Genomic DNA, 25574 nt, shown 5'->3' on the forward strand with positions numbered 1-25574 from the left:
ATAACTGGCCTGTGGTTACCAAGGATCTGAAAGACACACCCACAAAGGCCTAACTCAAATCCATGTATTTTCACCACTGCCTGTAAGACAGAATCTTCCACATATTATATTTATTTGTTTGCATTTATTCATTTTCTGAGAAAGGCCTCCACTTTCTGCAGCTGTCACTTTTGCAGGCAATGAGGACACCTTCCGGAAACGAGAAATCTGCATTAGACCAGAGACTGGATGATGGAGGGCTGTTTCTGGAATATTTATCCCCGCAAAGTAAATATTTCTGTCTCCACCATGTTCCAGAATTTCCCTGTTGACGCTTCATAGATACTTCTTTTTCTCCTCTCTTGAACATCCAGCTATTGCCGGGGACAGGATGACAGGGTGCGACTGGTTCTTTTCACTTCTGACTGTGGACTTCTTGAAGCCAAAGGAAGAAAGGCTGGCCAGTGATCCACACTGGATGAGGGCTGGAGGCCAGGGATGTGGAGGGGAGGTGTAGATTGCGTCCTAACTGGTGATCCCAGGAGAAGACCCACCCACTAGAGAGCAAAGCTGAGGCTTTCTGTGCAATGTTTGGAACAATGTATATGGTTCCCTGAATTCATCTTGCAGATCTGTTTCTATAACGTTCACACATTTATTCCCTTCTCTCTTTTCCCATCAGCACTGCCCAGAGATGTTGAGTAATTTGCCCCAGGTCACCATCTAGTAAGTGGCTGAGGAGGGCATTAATTCTAGCTTTGTGCCTCCCTGGTTTGTGAGCTTAAAAATTGCACTGTAGCTCTAAGACCCTTGGTGAGCCAGGCCCACCTTTGTCCCCAGCCTCAGCCCTCAGACATCTCACTATGGCCCTTGAACCTCCAGCCATGGAGCTTAATTTAGTTCCTCGGACAGAACACTCTTTCTTGTCTTTAGCCTTTTTCATAGGCTATTCTGTAGTCTGGAACTCATTTGTTCACTTTACCTTCTCTTTTAAAAAGAAAATCCTCCAGGAACCTACTCACAGTCATGCTCAGCTTAAAGCTTCCCCTTCTCAGGGGTTTCCCATCACTGACCTTCTCCCAGGCAGCACACATCCTGCCTCATGCCCCGCTAGGGGTTCTGTATACCCACTCCATCCTAACACTGATCACACTGTAGTGTAACTGCATATTTCAACTTCTGTCTCCCCCTGGCTGTGCACACTCTGAGGGCAGGTGCCTGCTCACAGCTGTGATGCTGCAACTAATGTGATGCCTGGCTCACAGTAGGTGCTTGGTTCATGTTGAATGGATGAAACATGAATGAGCAAGTCAGAGAACCAGTACCCGTGCCCATTTTCCCCTGTTGTTTTTGGCCTGGCACATTCTTCTTTGTATTTTGGCACAAGTCACAGCCACATTCTTCCTTTGGGCATCAATCTGTGAAGCCTAGGAGGCCACAGGGCTGTCTTTGGGAGCTCGGAGATCTCTAGGCTCAGACAAGGATGCCCAGTAAAAACAGTTTTAGTAGAAATGAGCTCCAGAACCAGGACCCCAAGAGAGGCTCTTGATATGAGAGACTTGAAACTGTGGAGTCAGTGTGAAGCTTGGGAGAGGACTCAGGGAAGGATCTGGAGCAGGCAGAGTTAGAGGTGAGGGTATGTCTGGAGTCCAGTTCTGGATTGTGATTGTGAGTTCTGGATGCCTGAGTTGTACAGATGGACCTTTACAGTGTCAATAGCCAACTTGACCCATAAGTCCAGAGCATAAGAGGCTCTCTCCTTGAACACTGTGTCAGACCCTGCTAAGCACTTCACAGACTTGATCTCATTGATTTCTTTTGAAAATACCTCCCAGGTTGGTCTAATCCCTGCTCTTGAATCCCCCAGTGAAGGAAAGGGAGCAAAGATGGTGAGCGCTTGCCCAAGGTCTTAGTTACATGAGGCTGAGCCAGGTCTCAGAATCCTGTTCTGTGTTGCTGACATTACCTCCCCACTCATGTTGGCCACACTCTGGAAATGCAAAGGTGAGGTCTCTAATTCTAGTCTAAGTGGATCTGATTAGGAGCTGTTGGGCCAAAGTCTTTAACTTTCATTTCAGATGCACTGCCTTGGCTCTCCTAAGCATCTTCTCTGTGACAGGCAGCACTGGAAGAAAGCAAAGCTCTGTCTCACCCAGCACATGCTTTTCAGGTGCCTGGGCCCAGCGGTTCAGAGAAGTCAAATGGATTCAGCTTCTGCATGGTCATGAAATTGATTATCCTGAGAGAGGGAATGACAGATAATTTTTCTTCTTGGTCTGTACTTTCTAAACTTTATAAAAATAAAGCATTTATAGTCAAAGAAAAAAGTTTTAAATAATAAATAAATTAGCAAGTCCACCTGTAAGATGTCAGGGAGCTGTATCCCTCCCTGCCCTTGTTCATGCATTTCTCTTAGTCTGGAATGTCCGTCTCTTCATTGTCAATGCATTAACATCTTAGTCATTTTGCAGGGCCCAGCTCCAATGCAGTCTCTTCTTAATCCCATCTCAAATGGATTCCTTATCTATTGTCTCTCTTCCTCACTAGAGTGTAAACCCCATGAGGGCAAAGGACCTTGTCTGTCTTTTCACTGTTTTATCCCCAAGATCTAACAGAGTACCTAGCACATAAGAAAAACCCATAAAAATTTTTTTAGTGAATAAATGAATATTCCCACATTCGATTCCTAATATCCATCTCTGTCTATCCCATCCTGCCTTCTGCCTCAGACTATGGCAGCTATTCCTCTCTCTTCTCAGTGGCCTGGGAGCTACTTGAAAAACTTATTTCTGTGGCCCCCACAGCACAGAGCTTAGTACATAATAGACCTCAGTAAATGAAGGTCTGCTGTTAACTTCAAGCAAGGAATCAGGATGCAAAGGGCTACATCTAGCCCCTTCTCTGGGGAATGAGCTGCATTATCAGGAACTGATTACAATGTGATGCTTCTTAGGGAGGAGAACAGCCCCTAACCACCCAGGATGGGGAGTGATGAGATGAACAGGCTCGTGGAGGTTGCCCTACTGCCCCAGAGTTACTGCTTTATAAGGAAGGAAAATAGAAAAGCACAATAACAAAGTCTACTAAAGCTAAATTTTGAGAGGTAAAGATGACTTTCCCTCTTGGATTCAACCAGGTGGCTGTTCTCACCTGGGCCTTCCTCCCAGGCAGCCGAATTACTCCTTGTAGCTATGATGGGGGAACATCTGCATTTCTTCCATCCTTCCCTTCAAACTTTGGAACCAGCATTTTGTTTGTGGAATCGCTACCTATATTGTTGGAGATGAGGGTATAAGGGGCAATAGGAGGTAGATCTGAGTGAGTGGCTGAATAATAGGCATCTTTGGCTCCAGAGCTGAAGACACATATTCAAACCCTGCCTCTGTCTACCTTGCTGTGTGTCATTAGGCAGGTAACTTAAATGCCCTGATCCTAGTCTCTAAGATGGGAATGGTGATGATGATGGAATTCACCCAGAGGATGTCAAGATTAGATGTAAAACACTTAACACAAAATTTATAGGATAAAACCTAGGGGTAAATCTTCATGACCTTGGATTTGGCAATGGATTGTTAGATATGAAATCAAAACCACAAGCAACAGAAGCAAAAGTGGATAAGTTGGACTACATCAAAATTAAAAACTTTTCTACACCAAAGGACAGCTTTCAGACTGGGAGAAAATATTTGTAAATCATAAATCTGACAAGTCTAGTATTCAGAATATATAAAGAGCTCAATGATTAAAAAAAAGACCTGATTAAAATAAATAAACCAGTCAAAAAGTGAGCAAAGGGCTTGAATAGACATTTCTCCAAGGATGAAATAAAAATAGCCCAGAAGCACATGGAAAGATGCTTAACTTCATTAGTCTATTAGGGAAAAGCAAGTCAAAACCACCATGAAATATCACTTCACATACACTAGGATGGCTACAATTTTAAAAAAATGGAAAATAACAAGTGTTTCTGAGGATAGAGAGAAATTGGAAGCTTCCTATAATGCTGGTGGGAATGTAAAATAGTGCAGCCACTGCAGAGACCAGTTGACGGCATCTCACAAAGTTAAACACAGAATTACCATATGACCCAGGAGTTTTACTTCTAGGAGTACACCGAAAAGAACTCAAAACACGTGTTTAAAAAATATCGGCATGAATGTTCATAGCAGCAGTGTTCATTATAGCCAAAAAGTAGAAACAACTCAAATGTCTATCAACTGATTAATGGATAAACAAATTGTGGTATATCTATACAATGGAACATTATTCAGCAATAAAAAGAAGTGAAGTACTGATAAATGCCACAACATGGATGAATTCTGAAAACATGCTAAGTGAAAGAAGCCAGACACAAGGTCGTATATGATACTATTCATTTCTATGAAATATCCAGCATAGGCAAATCCATGAGAGACAAAAGTAGGTTAGTTGTTGCCAGGGGCAAAGGAGAGGGCAAGAATGGCAAGTGACTCCTTAATGGACACAGAGGTTCCATGATGAAAATGTCTTGGAACCACATAGAAGAGATGGCTATGCAGCATTATGAAAGTATAAAGTGTCACTGAACTGTACACTTTTAAAATGGTTAATTTTCAGCTGGGCAGAGTGGCTCACGCCTGTAATCCCAGCACTTTGGGAGACCAAGGTGACGACAGGAGTTCAACACCAGCCTGGCCACTTGGTGAAACCTCGTCTCTACTAAAAATATAAGAATTAGTCAGACGTGGTGGCAGATGCCTGTAATCCCAGCTACTCGGGAGGCTGAGGCAGGAGAATCGCTTGAACTTCAGAGGCAGAGGTTGCAATGAGTTGAGATCATGCCACTGCACTCCAGCCTGGCAACAGAGTGAGACTCTGTCTCAAATAAATAAATAAGTTTAATTTTATGTCAATTTTACTTTCATTTAAAAAAAAACACATAGCTCAGAAAAGCAGTCAGTAAATGGTGGCTTTACTATTACTTATTATGATTACATCCCCTTCCCACTGGAAATCAGCTTTGCCCAAAGGTTGAATGATAAGATATATTAGGAGGTCCTAAAACGGGAAGTGCAGAGATGGAAGGATGAAGGAGGAAAGGAGAGACTTCAGCAGGTTTGGTCTTACCCAACTCTCTAAGTACTCACTGTGTTAGGATGAGTAGACTGGCAGGTAGAACTATCTGCCCCTCCTCGCTAGAATGTAAACCCATTCCTGTGGGGCAGGACCACAGGACAACACTGGCAGACCCAGGAGTGCAGATGGGAAGATATTCATCTTTTGGCCCAAGCCATGACTTAAGTAGTGTGGCCTGCTCCTCCCACTGCCTGGACACACAGCCAGCTCACCCAGGCTGCTGCCTTCTGGGTGTCAGTTGATCACCCAGAAGTGATCTGGGTCCAGGATCATTGTCTCTGAACTCTAAGATCACGGACTGATAGAGGTCTTAAAGCCTTCCATCCCTTTTTATTTGGCAGATGGGGAAATTGAGCCTTGGGGATGTGGCATCAGCTTGCCATATTCCTTGCTCAACCACCCTTGTCTGCAATGGAGATTGGAATTTGGGTCACCCCTTTGCTGTAGGATTCTATCTGCAACCTTTTTGCTTTAATATTTTGTATCTTGACAAAAGGACTTGACCCAGTGCCAAAGACTAAACAGGAAGCTCCGGAGTGTTCATTTTGGGGAACAGCATTGCTTTGGGGGAAGAGCAAGAAAGCTTGGACCACTCAGGGCAACCCCATCTTGTTAATAATAATCACTTCCATGTTTTTAAGGTAGTTACATGGTGGTCAGCATATAGATGCCAGAAGCAGTCTTTCTGAGTTTGAACTCCAACTCTCCCACTTATGAGCTGCATGACTTTGGTTGAAAGGCTTAATCTCTCTATGCCTCGTTTTCTTCATCTGTAAGGTGGGAATCATAATGGTGTATATAAAAGCTTCCAGAATTGTGCCCAGCACATGGTAGGGGCTTGAGAAACAACAGTGATTATAATTCCTATTGCTGATCTTAATTAGTATAATTACCTGGGGAAACCTACATGAATATGCTGAAGTTTGCCAAGGACCACTTGCCAGAAACAACAGACCACAGAACCAACAGGGTTAACATCATGCCTTCTGAAAAAGTGGCCACAAATTGCATTTTTACAAAATCTAATTTTCTCATTAACCTCTTGTTTGGGAAACGCTTTGTCTTTGAAATCATGTGAGGACTCTGTCTTGGCTCGGCAGGAACTCTTCTAGCTTTAAGACATGAGCTTGCTGTTTCCTTTGCCTGGGACATTTTTACCTCCCACTCCCACCCGGAAGTCCATGCGGCTATCTTCATGACTTCCCGCACTTCTTTTCTGTTATCTTCTCAGTGAGCCCACCCCTAGGCACTTGCTCAAAATCTCAGCTACCCTGCCCCTACACTTCATGCCTATCTTCTCAGATTGACCTTTTTCTTCTTGGCACCTTGTCTGACATACCATAATATTTATTTTGTTGGTTACTTATTCCCAACTGGAAGGTCTTTGAGGTCAGGGATTTTGACCATTTTGTTCGTGGCATTTTCTCCAGTCCTCAGCACACAGCCAAGCACATAGTATGGACTCAGTGACTGTTTCATGTGTGAGTATGTAGGTGGGAAGGAGGATTTCCTGGCGGGTTCTGATTTTAGAATTCACCTGGTACAGCTGAGCTTCACCAAGCTGCTAGCTACCCTGTGCCAGCCGTGGGCAGTGACTGACATATGCCATTTCACTTCATCTTCACAGAAGCCTTATGGATGGGAAAGCCAGGGCTTAGAGAGGTTAAGAAACTTATCTGGCCGCCAGCTTATAGGTGGCAGAGCCTGAGGACTGTGCTTTCTCGTCCTGGACAGAAAGTGCTGCCTGTGCCCTCCCCTGTACCCAGCCTGTCAAGGAGGCCTCCCTGGGTGGTTTCTGAGCTGGCTGCTTTGCAGGGCTAGAAGGCCCATCCCTCCTCACCTGCCTGTGTCTGTGGGCGTCTCTTGGCAAGTGTGCTGTGTCAGGCGGCCCCGAGTGCTTTCAGCACTTGGGGGTGGCAGGCTAATTAACTGGCCTGCTGAGCAGCTGGTGGATGACTGGGGATTGTCTGAAACGTCTGCCTAGAACCACGACCTGGGGCAGGACTCCTTCCAGCAACTTCCCTGGAGAGCTGCCTGTAGGGCAGGGCCAAACCAACCATCATGATAGTGTGAAGGACGTTTTCTATCAAAAGAGGATGTTGGACAAGAGTTGGAAGGATTCTGGTTCTGATCCTGGCTTCCCACTAGCTAGTTGGATAAAACAGAGAAACCTGCAGAGTATTCCTAGTTCCCCCTGCTTACAAAATGTCAGCAGTAATCATGCTTACCTCCCAGACTTGTTAGGAAAATATATGCAATGTGATTAGCCCAGGTGCAAAAATAAATGTTAGATATTTTATATTTATTATGATTTATTACTAGCTACAACCTCCTATGTCTGTAAAATGAAGGGTTTTATTCAGTAGCCACAGGCCTGGCACATAGTAGGTCCTCAATTTATGTTAATTTCCTTTCTTTTTTTTTAATTGCATTTTAGGTTTTGGGGTACATGTGAAGAACATGTAAGATTGTGGCATAGGTACACACATGGCAATGTGGTTTGCTGCCTTCCTCCCCATCACCTATATGTGGCATTTCTCCCCATGTTATCCGTCCTCAACTCCCAAAGCCCCGCTGTCTCTCCCCTATTTCCATCCCACAGACCCCAGTGTGTGATGCTCCCCTCCCTGTGTCCATGTGTTCTCATTGTTCAACACCCACCTATGATTGAGAACATGTGGTGTTTGATTTTCTGGTCTTGTGTCAGTTTGCTGAGAATGGTGGTTTCCAGCTTCATCCATGTCCCTACAAAGGACACAAACTCACTGTTTTTGATGGCTGCATAGTATTACATGGTGTATATGTGCCACATTTTCCTTCTCCAGTCTATCATCGATGGGCATTTGGGTTGGTTCCAAGTCTTTGCTATTGTAAACAGTGCCACAGTGAACATTTGTGTGTGTGTGTCCTTATAATAGAACGATTTATAATCCTTTGTATATATACCCAGTAATGCGATTGCTGGGTCAAATGGAATTTCTATTTCTAGGTCCTTGAGGAATTGCCAACCATTGTCTTTCACAAAGGTTGAACTAATTTACACTCCCAACAGCAGTGTAAAAGTGTTCACATCCTCTCCAGCATCTGTTGTCTCCAGATTTTTTAATGATTGCCATTCTAACTGGCGTGAGGTGGTATCTCAATGTGGTTTTGATTTGCATTTCTCTAATGACCAGTGATAATGAACATTTTTTTCATATGTTTGTTGGCCTCATATATGTCTTCTTTTGTAAAGTGTCTATTCATAACCTTCACCCACTTTTGAATGGGCTTGTTTGTTTTTTTCTTGTAAATCTGTTTTAGTTCTTTGTAGATTCTGAATATTAGCCCTTTGTCAGATGGGTAGATTGCAAACATTTTTTCCCATTCTGTTGGTTGCTGATTCATTCTAATGACTATTTCTTTTGCCGTGCAGAAGCTGTGGAGTTTGATTAGGTCCACTTTGTCTATTTTGGCTTTTGTTGCCAATGCTTTTGGTGTTTTAGTCATGAAGTCCTTGCCTATGCCTATGTCCTCAATGGTTTTGCCTAGATTTTCTTCTAGGGTTTTTATGGTGTTAGGTCTTATGTTTAAGTCTTTAATCCATCTGGAGTTAATTTTAGTGTAAGGTGTCAGAAAGGGGTCCAGTTTCTGCTTTCTGCACATGGCTAGCCAGTTTTCCCAACACCATTTATTAAACAGGGAATCCTTTCCCCATTGCTTATTTTGGTCAGGTTTGTCAAAGATCAGATGGTTGTAGAGGTGTGGCATTGCCTCTGAGCCTCTGTTCTGTTCCATTGGTCTATATCTCTGTTTTGGTACCAATACCATGCTGTTTTGATTGCTGTAGCCTTGTAGTTAGTTTGAAGTCAGGTAGTGTGATGCCTCCAGCTTTGTTCTTTTTGTTTAGAATTAACTTGGCTATGTGGGCTCTCTTTTGGTTCCATATGAAGTTTAAGGTGTTTTTTTCCAGTTCTGTGAAGAAGGTCATTGGTAGCTTGATGGGAATAGTGTTGAATGTGTAAATTACTTTGGGCAGTATGGCCATTTTCACGATATTGATTCATCCTAACCATAAGCATGGAATGTTTCTCCATTTGTGTCCTCTCTTATTTCATTGAGCAGTGATTTGTAGTTCTCCTTGAAGAGGTCCTTTACATTCTTTGTTAGTTGTATTCCTAGGTATTTTATTCTCTTTGTAGTAACTGTGAATGGCAGTTCATTCTTGATTTGGCTCTCTTTAAGTCTGTTATTGGTGTATAGAAATGCTTGTGATTTCTGCACATTGATTTTGTATCCTGAGACTTTGCTGAAGTTGCTTATCAGTTTCAGGAGATTTTGGGCTGAGACAATGGGGTCTTCTAAACATACAATCATGTCGTCTGCAAATAGAGACAATTTGACTTCCTCTTTTTCTAATTGAATACCCTTTATTTCTTTTTCTTGCCAGATTGCTCTGGCTAGAACTTCCAATACTATATCGAATAGGAGTGGTGAGAGAAGGCATCCTTATCTAGTGCCAGATTCAAAGGGAATGCTTCCAGTTTTTGCCCATTCAGTATGATATTGGCTGTTGGTTTGTCGTAAATAGCTTTTATTATTTTGAGATACATCCATTCATACCTAGTTTATTGAGAGTTTTTAGCATAAAGGACAGTTGAATTTTGTCAAAGGCCTTCTCTGCATCAATTGAGATAATCATGAGGTTTTTGTCTTTGGTTCTGTTTGTGTGATGAATTACATTTATAGACTCGAGTATGTTGAACCAGCCTTGCATTCCTGGGATGAAGCCTGCTTGATCATGGTGGATAGGCTTTTTGATGTGTTGTTGCAATCGGTTTGCCAGTATTTTATTGAAGATTTTTGCATCTATGTTCATTATGGATTTTGGCCTGATGTTTTCTTTTCTTGTTGAGTTTCTGCCAGGTTTTGGTATCAGGATGATGTTGGTCTCATAAAATGATTTGGGAAGGATTCCCTCTTTTTGGATTGTTTGGAATAGTACAAATACAGAATGCTTCACCAATTTGCATGTCATCCTTGTGCAGGTGCCATGCTAATTTTCTCTGTATCATTCCAATTTTAGTATATGTGCTGCCAAAACGAGCACGTTAATTCCCTTTCTTGTTCTTTATTCTTCCTTTAACATCAGATTCCTGGCCTATGCTATCCCTGGGGCTTCGACACTCCTGGCCTTGGCCTAGAGGTTTTCTGTGGGCTCGTGGCTAATGAGCCATCTTTCTAGGGCAGTGGGGCTCAGTGCTGGGGTGGCCATTCTGGAGCCATTGTATTAGAAACCTCCTTTTTTTTCTTTCTTTACTTCCTTCCTTCCATCCAATTTATTTTTATTGATCACCTAGTAAGTGCCAGATATAGTGAATACAGCTATGAGCAAAGTTCCTTCTACCGTGGAGCATTAGGTCCAGTTAGAGTTAGGTAGAGAGAAAGGAAACAAGCAACCATGCGAAAACATAAACCCTTTGAAAAGTGGAAAATAGAATGGTAGAATAGAAAGTGGTGAGTGTGGGGAGAAAAACAGAGCCATTTTAGATAAGCCACTTTAGATAGGGAGGAGGGAAGGCATCACTAGGAAAACAACATTTGAAGCAGGACTTGAAATGTCAGAACAGGCCAACCATACTCAACTGGGAGAGGGGTTTCCTGCTGAGGAAATGGCACAGGTGAAGGTCCTGAGGAGGGATGGAGCTTAGCTAGTGCCCCTGTACTTCCTAATGGGAAGTGCCCAGTAAAGCCACAGCTTTGCAATTCCAGCCCAGGCAAAGCAATCAGACTGCATCTTCAAGGGTTGGCTGCACTTAAGATCCTGGGTGCTGCCAGAATGTTCTTTTTGCAGTTAATTTGCTGCAACTGGCAGAGGTTAATCATGTCCATGTTCCTCAAGGACCCTGCCAAAGCTGGCCCTTCTCACAGATGCTGGTTTAAATTAGAGGGGTTGTTTGTGGAAGACTAGATTTCACAGTGATTAACCCCAAACTGGTCCTATTGCCTTGCCCTCCTGATGGGCAGGTGGAAGCACGCTGGGTGAGGCTGGCATCTAGCACAAGCAGTAGATGCTTATTCTTGCCAGTGCAATGATAAAGGAGCCCATCAGCTCTCCTCCTAAACCTGTGTGGGCTCCTACAGCAGCCAGAATGCCAGTCAGACCCACTGGTTTCCCATCCAAGGTGCTCCAGGCCTGGCCCCAGCCTCGCTCCTGCCTCTTCCTTGCTGTGCACACTCCTGCTCCTCTCCACACCTTTGCCTGTCTTGTCTCTGTACCCGCAGGAGAAGCTCTACTCATTTTTCCAGGCTAGGCTCAGATTCTACCCCCATACAAGCTCCTCCTCAGACACCCCTGGGGAATTTCACCTTTTCTTCCCCATTCTTCTAGTTTCCCTTTGCACATAGCCCTTTAAGGTATTGGTCATCATCTATATTGTGTTGGGGAGACTGAGTTTCTACAAAAGTGGGAGCTCCTGATGGCCAGGGATCCACGTCATTTGTCTCTGCAGCTCCAGGGCCTAGCATGGGCTTCAGCATCTCATTCATTCAGTCATTCATTTAGCAAATGTGTGTTGAAGGTCACAGTACCAGGTACTACAAGAGGTAAGGGATTCATAGCTGTGGACAAGGTGTGTTTCCTACTTTTAATTTGCTCCTAGCCTAGAGGCCATTGTAAAAGGGATCAGACCCACTTGGCCAGAGCCTGAGCATCCTTGCCAGATTCTGATGCAAAAATCTGTTTCAAGCTACTTCAAACTTTTATAGTTCTTGAAGTCATAGAGAGGCTCTTAGCTGAATCCAAGGCAAGTGAACAGATTTCCCATCTGCAGGGTATTTTGAAACAGCTCTATTCTTACTCATGTTTTATTTATTTTTCTATTACAAAAATAATGCATACTAATTGTAGACAATATGGGGGGAAATACAAATCACCCATAATTCCACCACCCAGAAATAACCATTGTTGCTATTTTTGTATACTGAGATAGTTATTTGGGGATATTACTTAGAAATTGCTATAATATATAATTGCTGTTTATTAATTTATGCAAATATATGAATATGATTAGCTTGTATATATTTAGCTTGTTGTAAAACTTACACATTCCAGTGCCTGGAAATTTCAAAGATCTGCTGCTCCCAAAGAGGGCTCTTAAACCTAACTCTGTTATGGCCCTTTTCATATGAATAACACATCTTTCCCTCCCTATCATCTCCCCCAGTCTGTGTGCTTCAGAAGGGCAGCCTGAACCATTCTCATCATTCCCTCTTGAGCACACAGTGCATAGCAGACACACAACATTGGATGGAACGGATGTGTCTGTGGCCCAGGGAAGGTGACCTGAGGTCCTTCCATTTGGCTGTCTTAGGGTGAGTGGCGCTGGTCATATATTTCTAAGGACAGCTCCCCCTTCTTTACTGTGTTCACTAAGGAATTAAAGTATCTTACCGCAGGAATCCCCGGGTGCCAGGAAGTGACTGGCACAAAGAAAGCCCTTAATCCATGTTTGTAAAAGCCCGAATGACCTGAATAACACCAGTTTGGGAAACAGTGTGCATGGGTTATCACCACAGCCCTATGACATGGGTCTAACAGTATCTTTATCACACGAGGAAACTGAGGCTCAGAGAGGTTAAGCAGTCTGTCCAGCATCAGTGTGTTGCCTCGCTGGTGAAAGCCGAATGTGTGGTTAGCCCCCGTCAGCACTCTATTTGCTTCCTTTAAGGGGCTGCTTTTCAGATACCTGTCCTCAGATCCCCACCGGGTGAAGGAACCTGTCAGCTGGTGCCCCTTCACTTTTCTAAGACTGGGTGAAATGCCACAAGGGTGGGGCCGCTGACAGGGAAGATCTGCCACATGGGAGCAGCCATGTGAACCACCTGGCCTTTGGGCCCTGACCCGGCCCCTCCTGGGCCCCTTAGATGCGCAGTCTAACCACTTCTCCCTGTGTCCTTCACCACCTATCTTTTTCACAGCTCTATTTCCCCTCTTGTCAACAGACCTCTCAACAAAATGTTTTCCATCACTGCTGCCTATTTTTAGCCCCTTTATCGGAGTTATTTCCTTTGGTAAATAGCTTCCTGGCATGGGGCGAGCAGCCTAACTCGGGTGCCAGCAAGCACTGTGTGGATGGGGGTGTGGGTTGGGCGGGCAACTGGGGTGAGAGGGAAGAATTGAGGAACCATGAGCCAGGCCCCACCTTTGGGGGCTGCTTTCTGCTCTGATGGTAGCAGCCGCAGCAGAAGCAAGATGCTCATTCATTCCATTTCAAGTTGTTAAAACCATTCTTTGAGAAGGCAGCATGTGCACAGGCCTCGGAAGCAGACAATCAGCGACAGGCACCCAAAATAGACTCAAAATCAGCAGCATTTTGTTTTGCTCAAGGCTTTTCATGCCTGCAAGGGGAGGAAAGAAAGGATCCAGAGCATTTTCTGCTTCCAAACACACATCTATTTTACAATAAGACAAATGACTCGTATTCCTGCTATTAAATCCAGCAGTGTCCCCTCCCCACCACCCCTTCTCTGAAGCCCTCGCCAGCATTTCCTTTTGTGGCTGCAAGAGAAGCAAATAGCAGTTCACGCGTCTCCAGTGCAGAGTGCTTCTGCCTCCTCCAGCTCTGCCTGCGAGTTGGGCTTTTACAAGCTGAGATTTTCATAAATTAACGCTGCACGTGCTGCTGTAGCTGCCGTAATGGCTTTCCAGAAGGTGCTGTGAGCCAGGCCCTGCTGGAGAGAAAGAGCCAGTGATTTGCTTGTAGAAGGCTCTTGGCCCAAGTCAGAGGTTAAGCCAGGCAGTTGCAGATGTCCCAGGCTGCTCTCTGAGTACAACCCAATGTCATTGAGCCTCTAGAAGGGACATCAACTTGGGAGATTCCCTGGTGACCAAGGAGGCCACACATGTAGCAGATGAGTCCCAGTGGGAGAGCAGGATGCCTGAACTCCAGTCCCAGCCCTGCCTTGCCCTGTGGTGACATTGTGATATTGTCCAGCCACCATACTCTGGAGGTCAGTTCCTCCTAGTGTATACTCTGAGTACAGTGACACCTCCCATTTGTAGTACTTATTTAACACTTATTTGTGAAATATGTTGACCATGTAGGTCAGGGGTCTGCATACTTAGGCTCACGTGCCAAATCTGGCCACAACATTGATTATACATTATCTACAGCTGTTTTTGCACTACAGGGTGAGGTTGAGTAGTTGGGGCCATGCAGAGTGGATGGCCCCAAAGCCTAAAATATCTACCCTCTGGCTCTCAACAGGAAAAGTTTGCTACCTCTGGTCTAAGTGGTGAGTCCCAGGAGAGCAGAAACCCCTCTGGGAGGTTTAGGGACACATCACACACCCAAGATTACTCAGCTAGTAAGTGGCCTAAAAGTAAATGCATGTGTGTGGAAGTTTCAACATCCAGGACTATCAGGGAAGTTATCAATGGAATGTGTACAAGTAGAGCCAGAATTTGGCAAAAAAGAATCTCTCCCAAAAAATAAAAGCTGTATGATGTGTACGTTGGTGGGTAAGCTTAGTGCCTCACCTAATGTTTCTGAGCAAGGAGTCTATTCAGGCAGACTCTCTACCAATTCTGAGCTGTGTGGCCTTCGGAAAGTTTTTAACCCCTCTGAGCCTCAGTTGTCTCAGTTGTCAAATGGATATATTGAGACCTATTTTCCAGGACTGTTAATGAGAATTCAGCATGACAATGTAGGTAATGCTTAACACTGTTCCTGGTAAATATTAGGGATTCTCTCCTGGGCCTGGTTTCCCTCAGTGGTTCCACTGGTAATGACAAGCCCTTCCTTGGTCTTCATCTGTCTGTCCTTCACAACAGCTCAAGTAGCTGGACAGAGAGGGAGAAAGGGCCCCTTTAGTCATGGGTGGCAACTGAGGGTAGAGATTGAAGTGTTTTAGAATCACTAGACCTAAGTTGAAATCTTGGCCCTACTACTCACTGAGCCAGGTCACATTCAGTATGTTGATTTACCTCTCCAAGCCTTGTTTTCTCTTCTGGAAGATAGGAAGGAAATAGACACTTCGTTGTAAGGTGCTAACTAAGATGAAATGCAATGATATGTGTTAGACATTTAGAACAGGACCTGGAACCCAGTAAGAGTAAATAGCAATCATCCGATAAATGTTAGTTGTTATTCCCCTCCTACATGACCTGGTCTAGATAGATTCTTGCTTTTCTGGAATTCTCATGAGAACGGTTGGCTTTGAGCATCTCTAGGCCCCTCTTGGACCCCATCTTGGGGACAGGAGGCTCTGAGAAGGACTCTGTCCTATCTCACTTAAATGGAAAGTACTGTGAAACCCAGAGGCCCAGCACATTAAACCAGTCCAGCTATGATCCTGGCATGGGCACCAGTGTCTTTGAAAATATGTGTTTTCCATTTTGTTACCAGTATTATGCTGTTTCAATTACTGTAGCCTTGTAGTATAGTTTGAAGTCAGGTAGCGTGATGCCTCCAGCTTTGTTTTTTCTTGCTTAGGATTGTCTTGGCTATGTGGGCTCTCTTTTGGTTCCATATGAAGTTTAAGCTGGTTTTTCCAGTTCTGTGAAGAGGGTCATAGGTAGCCTGATGGGGATAGCATTGAATCTGTAAATTACTTTGGGCATTATGGACATTTTCACAATATTGATTCTTCCTAACCATGAGCATGGAATGTTTCTCCATCTGTTTGTGTCCTTTCTTATTTCCTTGAGATTTGTAGTTCTCCTTGAAGAGGTCCTTTACATTCTTTGTTAGTTGTATTCCTAGGTATTTTATTCTCATTGTAGCAATTATGAATGGGAGTGCATTCATGATTTGGCTCTTCGTTAGTCTGTTATTGGTGTATAGGAATGCTTGTGATTTTTGCACATTGATTTTGTATCCTGAGACTTTGCTGAAGTTGCTTATCAGTTTCAGGAGATTTTGGGCTGAGACAATGGGGTCTTCTAAATATACAATCATGTCATCTGCAAATAGAGACAATTTGACTTCCTCCTTTCCTAATTGAATACTCTTTATTTCTTTTTCTTGCCTAATTGCTCTGGCTAGAACTTCCAACACTATATTGAATAGGAGTGGTGAGAGAGGCCTTGGAGGCAATGCCACACATCTACAACCATCTGATCTTTGACAAACCTGACCAAAACAAGCAATGGGGAAAAGATTCCCTGTTTAATAAATGGTTTGGGAATAACTGGCTAGCCATGTGCAGAAAGCAGAGACTGGACCCTTTCCTGACACCTTATACTAAAATTAACTCCAGATGGATTAAAGACTTAAATAAGACCTAACACCATAAAAATCCTAGAAGAAAACCTAGGCAACACCATTGAGGACATAGGCATAGGCAAGAACTTCATGACTAAAACACCAAAAACATTGGCAACAAAAGCCAAAATAGACAAATGGAATCTAATTAAACTCCAGAGCTTCTATACAGCAAAAGAAACAATCATCAGAGTGAACTGGCAACCAACAGAATGGGAAAAAATGTTTGCAATCTACCCATAGAACAAAGGGCTAATATCCAGAATCTACAAAGAACTAAAACAAATTTACAAGAAAAAAACAACCCCATCAAAAAGTGGGCAAAGGATATGAATAAACACTTTTCAAAAGAAGACATATATGAGGCCAACAAACATATGAAAAATGCTCAATCATCACTGGTTGTTAAAGAAATGCAAATCAAAACCACACTGAGATACCATCTCATGCCAGTTAGAATGTTGATCATTAAAAAATCTGGAGACAACAGATGCTAGAGAGGATGTGGAGAAATAGGAACACTTTTACACTTTGGTCGGAGTATAAATTAGTTTAACCATTGTGGAGGACAGTGTAGCAATTCCTCAGGGACCTAGAAATAGAAATTCCATTTGACCCAGCAATTGCATTACTGAGTATATATCCAAAGGATTATAAATTGTTCTGTGATAAAGACACATGTACACATATGTTCATTGCAGTGTTTTAGAAACATCGAAGTCATGTAGGAGGGGAATAACAACTAACATTTATTGGGTGCTTGTGAACATGTATGTTACTGTTTACAATAGCAAAGACCTGGAACCAACCCAAATGCCCATCAATGATAGACTGGACAGGGAAAATGTGGCACATATACACCATGGAATACTATGTAGCCATAAAAAATGATGAGTTCATGTCCTTTGTAGGGACATGGATGAATATGGAAACCATCATTCTCAGCAAACTGACACAAGAACAGAAAATCAAACACCACATGTTCTCAATCATAGGTGGGTATTGAACAATGAGAACACGTGGACACGGGGAGGGGAGCATCACACACTGGGGTCTGTTAGGGGGGACTAAGGGAGGGACAGCAGGGGGTGGGGAGCTTGGGGAGGGATAACATGGGGAGAAATGCCAGATATAGGTGACAGGGGGATGGAGGCAGCAAACCACATTGCCATGTATTATCTATGCAACAATCCTGCATGTTCTGCACATGTACCCCAGAACCTAAAGTGAAATTTTATATATATATAAATTTTATATATATATATAAAAGTATGTGTTTTCTTAGATAAAACCTCTAATTGGACAATTGTATGTCTTCTGGCCTTATACAGACTTATGACTTTGAAAGCTGTTAAACCAAAAGCTCAATGAATGGGATATATTTATTTCTATGGCACTCTGACTCATGTTGTTGACCCAGCTTGGGAGTGGGGCTTGCATGACTTGCTAATTTCTCTTTGCCAGGTGGTTGTTACTGTGCATGCACCCTTGGAGAGCCACAGCCAGTCGTCACTGAAGCCCCAGTGAAGGGCTTCTGGCTGCCTAAAATACTGTCCTGTACCAAGATTGATTTTCCAGGAAAAGAATATGGTGCTTGGGAATTTCTCTGTGAGGCATTACATTTTTCTCTAAAACATTGAAAGTTCATTTTATCAGGGCTTTTTAGTCCTCATAGAAAACTCTTATGATCTGGGTTGAAAGCATCTGACTTCAAGGAAGGGTGGATTCCTGGCTGATGAGCATTTCCTTTGGGTACCCAATTCCAAGAACTCTTCTGAAAGTAAGTAATGGAGCTACAAAGACATTTCCAAACCAAAGTCACAATGTATAAAGGTGCAAACACAATAGAAAGTTAGTTCTCATTCACATTTTAGTCCAAAGCTAACATTTCTGGTCACTGAATAGCTCTATTCCATCCAATGATTCAGGAATCCAGGCTCATTCCATCTTAAGGTTCCACTGTACTAAGAAAGAGAGAGCACAGATTATGGAGGTTGGTTAGCTTCAGTAAGGGAAATGTGCCAAAACTGAGGCCATAAAAAATTAAATGTGATATGTAAATAGAGTGCCAATGGGTCTAGTACCTGGTCAATCATGAGGGCTGTCATTGTCTTTGTAAATCTCCTGCCCTTAGATCAGTGTCTAGCATGTAATAGGTGCTCAGTAAGTGTTTGTGAAGAGAATGAATGAATATCCTACCAGTTCTCTTCCCTTCTTCCCTGACTTGGGTCACCTGACAGAAAGGCCAAATTCCTGGTCAATTATTTCGGGCCACTTCAAAGATACATCTGTTGGGTCCAGAGTCTAGTGGTTAGTCAAATGTTCCTCCTCCTGCCCCCACAAAATTCAGAATTAGTTACTCATCCATTTTACAAATTGCTTTCATTGAAGAGAAATTTAAAATTATATACATTTGGGAGTATCCAAAGCAATCTTGTGTATGGGTGTTGTACCCAAGGATCTCTGATTAGCAGTTCCCTTAGAGGGCATCTAGGCCCACAACTGCAAAAATGACCCAGCTCATGAGCCAACTCCCTTGGCAGTGGCTTCCTAGAGTTGAATTCTGAAGGCAACCATGCTGTGATTGATTAGTAATGTCTGCCATAGGCAGAGAAAAGGAAAAAAACAAGCAAAGTCCTGTGTAACTTGCTAGATCCTAACATATATATAGGGCAGGCATTCAAAAACAAGAAGAGGTACACAACTACCATTGGAGACATAGGTTGGAGGGACTAGAAGGTCACTGGAGGCAGAATGAAAAAGGGTAGAAAATGGTGGAAGGTCTGCTGGAAAATTATTTTAGAAATAGAGAATTTAAGAGAGCTAACTGCTAGGAACTAGCCAACTATTGCAACTACCTCTGAGAAAAAAGAAAGGAGTGAGAGCATGGGGTGTGATGTGATTTGGAATCTGAGACTGACATGCTTCCTGCTGGGCTTCTTCAACCTCATTTGTGCCAGGTTAGAGGGGGGGAAAGGAGCCTGTTGTCCTTGCCCAGTGTTTCTTTCCATGTACCATGAGGTAGTTGCATGAACTCAATGGGCAATAGGTAGATGGCGGGGGCTCTCCTAGGCCTCTGGGATGCCTCCCATGGAGATCTGAGCACAGAGGATGCTGTTCAGCCCCTGAGCACCATGGTCATATCTGGTGCTTCCTCTGTGCCTCCTTTGTGCTGGCTGCTGGTGGTCCAAAGACATTGAATCACAGCCCCTAATCCAGGTGAACTCACAGTCTAGAGGGAGATAAAGTTCTATATTTCTTGGATCCTAGGATGATATTGGTTTCAAAACAGTTTAGCTGTTTAATGACAGCATTTTAGGAAAGAAAAAAACAACAACAAACAAACAAAAAACCTCCCAGCTTAACCAGAAGCAGATTGTAGGAGCTATCCTGATTTTACCAAAGTAAAAATGGGACCACCTGCGTGTTTTTTTAATCAAGGAAATAAATTCAATCTGTGGTTACAGTACAGGGTGATCTGTGCTGTGATGTGGAGACTGCTGGGGAAGGTGTGGTTGATTCTGTCTTGCAAGGGAGATCAGAAAGGTCAGGGCCCTGGAAAAGGAACATCTGAGGAGGAATACGCCAGGCTGACAAAGTGGGAAGGGGATTCCCAGCAGTGGGAATGGCATGGTCAAAGGAACAAGGCATATCCATATGCACAATAGCAAGAGTATGTGCAGGTGAGCCTGGATAGACAGACAGACAGGGTGCAAATGGTGAAGGGCCTCTACTTATCTAGAGCAGCAGGTGGGAAGTGAAGTTCTGCCAAGAGAGAGCCACAGCAGCTTTCAGAATGGGGACCCAGAAGCTGATCAGCCATCACAGCCCCATCTCCTTCAGCTGCTCCCAGCGTGGGAGCACAGATGCTTGGTAACCAAGGGATGGTCTATTTAAAGTCACCTGCGAGTTGGTTCGAGAAGGCTCACTCTAGGGTAGAGAAGGAGAGAGGAAAGGGGATGTCAGGAAGAAGAAGCACCCGAGGGGGCTCAGGAGGCAGGATTCCAGCCTTGGCTCAACCCTGAGCTCACTGTGGGGCCCAGGGAAAATTTCTGCCTTTCTCTGTGCCTCAACTTCCTCAGTCTCGTGTAGTGGTAAATTGTCAGGTTCAGGAGCCAGCTGTGTGGGTCCCAAGCTGGGCTTCCTCACTTGTGGTCTGCATGCACTGGTCAAATTACTTAACCACTGTGCCTACATTTTCTCCTCTGTAAAACTGAGATAATAATAGTACCTACATTTTAGAATTGCTACAAGGATTAGATGAGGTAATGCGTATAAAGCATTTATAACAGTGCCTGGCACACGCTAAACACTCAAAATCAGCTATTTTAAAAATTATGATATGATGATGGTGTTGGACTAGCTTAGTGGTTTTTAAACCTTAATCCTTAGAACCTTTTTCCGAACATATCTGGAACTTCAGTGGGTAAAATGGTCACACTGAGCAATTCTGGCTGGAAGGTGAAGACCCTGAGCCTTGCCCGTTTAGCATCCCTCTCACCAGGGCTGCCTCCCAGCTCCCTGCACCCCAGGCACCTCTGCAGAACCTTTAAGCTCCAGGAAACCCAGATTGAAAGCAATTGTCCCAGAGGAACTCTGAGGTCCCTTTCAGCTGCTCCTTTTAATCTGATTCTCCTGAAGCTTGAGTTTACACCTTGAAAAGCTGTCTTTTACAGCTCAAAATCCATTTTCCAAAAGCATTAACTGAGCCAGGCCCTGGGGGACAGTGTGGTAAAGGCAAACCAAAGGAGATCTGGAGATGCGAGGAAGGGATTTGAGCAACAATCAGATGGCAAAAGCCCACAAACAAGCAAATACCACCATTATGGTTTTTCTTCTTTAAGTCAGATCATTTTTATTCAAGAAATTTCACATGCTGTGATTCATTCCACTGCCCATCAGGGTCACCCTAGTACCTCCAAAACTTGAGTCAAGATTTGTCTTCAAGACAGGCCTTTCTAAAGATATTCATGCTTAATCCAGAGTTATTCTGTCAGACAGCCTTCTCATAATTTTCTTAGTTTGGTTTCTTTTGTCTCCACTTGAATACAGACATGCTGATAAAATACTTTAAAAACTTCCTACCTAGAATCTTTGGGGTCTACTTGGTCAAGTAATTCACTTTAGGGCCCTAGAAGTTGAATTGTAGAAAGCATATTGCTATTTTGGCGATTGAGCAAAAACGTGTTATTCTTTAATATTTCTCTAATGTTGAAGTTGTGTTGCATCCATTTTCACTCATGACCTTAGCAGAAATGTGACAGGCCTCATTGTCACCACTGCGATGTGTTTGCTGTGATGCAAGCATAGCTTATATCTCAATGTGGCCCCATTAACCATCTCTGGATGGCATGATCAACAGTGCCTATTCTCCTTGAGAATGGGACGTTACCATCACAGTTTTTAGGATAAGCTATGCAGATGTGACTGCCTTCATTTGCCACAGTCCAGGATAGTTTCTCATTTGTTTGTCTCTAGACAGTCAGGTGCTGTCATTGCCCTGTGTGCAGTGTGCCACGGTTGTCTCTTCTCCACTTAGGAAATGTCTTATTTCCTCACCTCTAATCCCTACCACAGGATGTGAGGAAAGCAGATGAGCAACAAATCAATATTGGATCTATCAAAGGGAACTGAATATGGCACCCCTATGTGGCCTGCTCCAAGCTGGATTCAATGATTACCCAAACAGATGTAGATCGTGACCATACAGATGTTATTGTCTGGGGGTGGGGGTGGGGGAGATCAATTAGTGTAAGTGTGATAGGGATCAGGACTTGAAAGATAAAATTCCAAAGTCCAGAACAACCACTGTGGGACCCTAGAACCCACAAAAGGTAGGGATTTGCCTTCAGGATCTGCTAGGGCTGAGCCTTGGGAGGACCCTGCAAAACTTCATGCTGAGATCCTGAAATGGGAGATCTCTTTGCTTCCCGAGACCCCAAGAGCCACTGCAGAAGTCTACCTGACTTTCCAGTATATACAGAAGGCTGGCTGCTTGTTGTGTACACTGTCGTAATTACACATGCACTTTGGACGTTGGCCATTCAGCTTCCAAGGCAGGCTATGTAGGCCACAATGAGCAGAAGCTAAGGATACAAGCCCAATCCACAGTTAAGTCCTGACCCCATCACACTTATTGATCTTCCCTCCCAGAATAACATCTGCATGGCCAGCATCCACATATGTTTGGATCATCACTGAATCCAGCTTGAAGCAGGCCACATAGGGATGTCCACATTCATCCCTTTGGTTGATTCAATATTGATTTGTTGCTCATTCAGAGCCTATCTGCATTGACTATCTCCTCTGCTTTTCCTTCATCTACATCTTCCTCTGGTCACATGCCAGCTGCTTCAGCCACCTGGGACTTGTCACTGTTCTCTAATTCTACTGCTTAATGATCAGGTGCTCTCGCCTGGAATATCCTTTCCTGCATTGCTGCCTCCTTCCACACCTAGTAAGCTCCTACTCAATCCTCAAAACAATTCCAAAAGCCACCTCCTCTAGGAAGACTTCCTAGATCACCTCAGAATTTTTTATTGCTCCCTTTCCTGTCCTCTCATAGAACTTACACAGCATGTGACATTCCACTTGAATTTGAATTATATTTTTGTCATTGTCCCCATTATGTTATGAAGCTTGATGTGAGCAAAGATTTTTATCTTACCAGTCTTCATACTTGAATGTTTGGGGGAAGTCCACGAACTTGGACTTTTTAATTCCTAGGTCTCTCTGGGTATGCACACTTAGACAAGTGATCTAATATGTCTGAGTTTCACTATTCCCATGTGTAAAATGTGGATTTTTAAAAAAATACCCTTTTATCACCAGTTTATTGTGAGCATTAACTAAGATGACTTGTGTGAAGTAAAAATAAAAACAAAATAATAGTAATAAGAGCTGATGTTAAGTAAGTGCTCATTTAGGCACTGCTGTAAGCTCTTTACAAGTAGCGCATTTAAAACATTTTTAAAGATTTTGAAATATTGATAGATTTGCAGGAAGTTGCAAAGATAGTACTGAGAGATCCCATGTAAAGATAGCTCCGAGAGGTCCCTTTCACCTGGGTTTCTCCAATGGTTACATGTTACATAATTATAGTACAGTATCACAGCCAGGTAATTGACTGTGTGAGTATAGTTCTGTGTCCCTTTCTCACTTGTGTAAATCTGTGAGAATCTTACACAGTCACCACCACAATCAAGATACAGAAGTCTCACATTTCCACAACGATTTCCCTTGTGCAGCCCCTTCAAAGTCACACCCACCCTTCTCCCTTCTGCCACCCCCAGCCCCTGGCAACCAACTATTAGTATGTTTTCCATCTGCAAAATTTTGTCATTTCAACAGTGTTATCTAAGTGGAATAACAAAGTATGTGACCTTTTAAGATTGGCTTTTTTTCCCCACTCAGCCTAATGCCTTTGAAATCCATTCAAGTTGTCTGTCGATAGTTCATTCCTCTGTTCTTGGTGAGTTATGTTTTGTGGATATGCCACCAATATACCACTGATATACACCAATATACATGATGGCACGACTGATACATGACTGACAGACCATGGTTTAACCAGGAAAAATATCTGGGTTGTTTCCAGTTTTTGGCATTGATATATAACACAGCTATAAATATTTGTGTATAGATTTTTATTTGAATATAAGTCTTTATCTCACTGGGATAAATGCTTGGTGGGGGGCCATTGTTGAGTTTTATGGCTAGTATATGTATAGTGTTTTAAGAAGGAGTCACACTGTTTCTGAGAGTGGCTGTACCATTTTACATTCCCACCAGCAATGTGTGAGTGATTCAGTGTTTCTATATCTTTGCTGGCATTCGGTGTTGTCACTGTTTTATCTGTTCTAAAAGGTATGTAGTGACATCTTATCATGGTCTGACTTTGCATCTCCCTAATAGCTAGAGATGTGAAGCATCTTTTCACTGCTTGCCATCTGGATATTCTCTTCAGTAAAATGTCTCTACATGTCAGTTACCCATCTTCTGATTGGATTGTTCATTTGTTTTTTAATGTGGAGTTTTGAGTATTCTTTATATATACTAGATATGGGTCCTTTGCCAGCTATGGGATTTGCACAATTACCTCATTTAACCCTTTCAACAACTCATGAAGAGGACACTAGGATTATCCCAATTTAATAGAGGAAGAAGTTGGGACAGTGAGAGGTTAGCACTGTGTGTGACGCACAGCAGGTTTCCAGGGAAAAATCACAGTGAGTTTCATGCAGATGGAGCTCAGACCAAAGGTATAGCTCAAGGTATCTTGGTGGAATGGGGGAGCTGTTAGAGATAAGGAAGAGGACTGAAAGTGAAGGCCAGCAATGAGTAGAGGGACTTCATACCAGGCCATCAGCCCGTTTAACAGGTTGAGGAGTTGAGGCAGAAGCACTAGAACAGATTTCTACGTGTCTGGAAGTTTCATTAAGTCTGTGAAAATTGTGTCTCTTTTGAACTGCATTCTACTTTTCTCCTGTGCAGCAAGGTTTGATGGTAGCTGACCAGTTTCTACTTAGGGGACTTTTTTTTTTTTAAAGAAGGGATTTCTCCCATTCCTTCTCTTTCCAGGGCACTTGGGAGCAGGCTGCTGCTGTCATGGAAAACACAAGAGTCAGAATGCCAGTTGTCAGTCCCAGCATGGTAGTGAATAGTGTGGGAATTGAGTGCAAATAATTTCCCTAGGCTTTCCATCTCCATACCTGTAAAATGGGAGTAACAGCAGTAGCTAGCTGGCAGAGTGGTTGTATAGATTAAATAGAGAGGAGAGGTGGAGAACGAGGGCGTTGGTAACACTTGGGTTCAGAGTGGAACTCTTTCCTTTCCAGCTGTGTAAACTTGAGCAGGGTGCTTAACTTTTCTAAGCCTCAGTTTTCTTATCTGAAAGATGGAGAAAATCACAGTTCCTACTTTATCGGCTTGGTGTGAGGATGAAATGAGATATTGCACATAAAGCACTTGCATAGATCCTCTCTTAAGAGGAACATGATTAATAATAACTAACATGTCTCAAGAGTTTACTTTGTGTCAGAATCTGCTTAAGTTCATCAAAATTAAGGTTAAACACCAAGACAAGGACTTAGGTGCAAGAAATTTATGTGAGAGGGAATCCCAGGAAGCAATGTGAGAGAGCAGGGAAGTGAGATGGGAGGAGTTGTTTTGGTGGGCAATAGGGGCTCAGTGCTACTGGGCACCCTCTTAGAGACTGTGAGAAATGCCCCTCAG

General features: G+C 43.3%; 1 protein-coding gene and 2 non-coding genes across 4 annotated transcripts in view; 1 reads left to right on the plus strand and 2 right to left on the minus strand.

Moving 5' to 3' along the window:
* The window catches only part of NAV2 (neuron navigator 2), a 768760-nt gene that overhangs the window by 223340 nt on the left and 519846 nt on the right, over positions 1–25574 (plus strand). The gene's annotated exons all lie outside the window — the stretch shown is intronic.
* LOC118145897 (U6 spliceosomal RNA) lies at positions 10077–10183 on the minus strand. The gene has a single exon (XR_004731384.1). It is a non-coding gene; the product is annotated as a U6 spliceosomal RNA (small nuclear RNA).
* On the minus strand, positions 21594–21728 carry LOC118146007 (small nucleolar RNA SNORA1). Its single transcript, XR_004731477.1, has one exon. It is a non-coding gene; the product is annotated as a small nucleolar RNA SNORA1 (small nucleolar RNA).

Source organism: Callithrix jacchus, chromosome 10, assembly GCF_049354715.1.
Source record: "Callithrix jacchus isolate 240 chromosome 10, calJac240_pri, whole genome shotgun sequence".
Classification (NCBI taxonomy): Eukaryota; Metazoa; Chordata; class Mammalia; order Primates; family Cebidae; genus Callithrix; species Callithrix jacchus.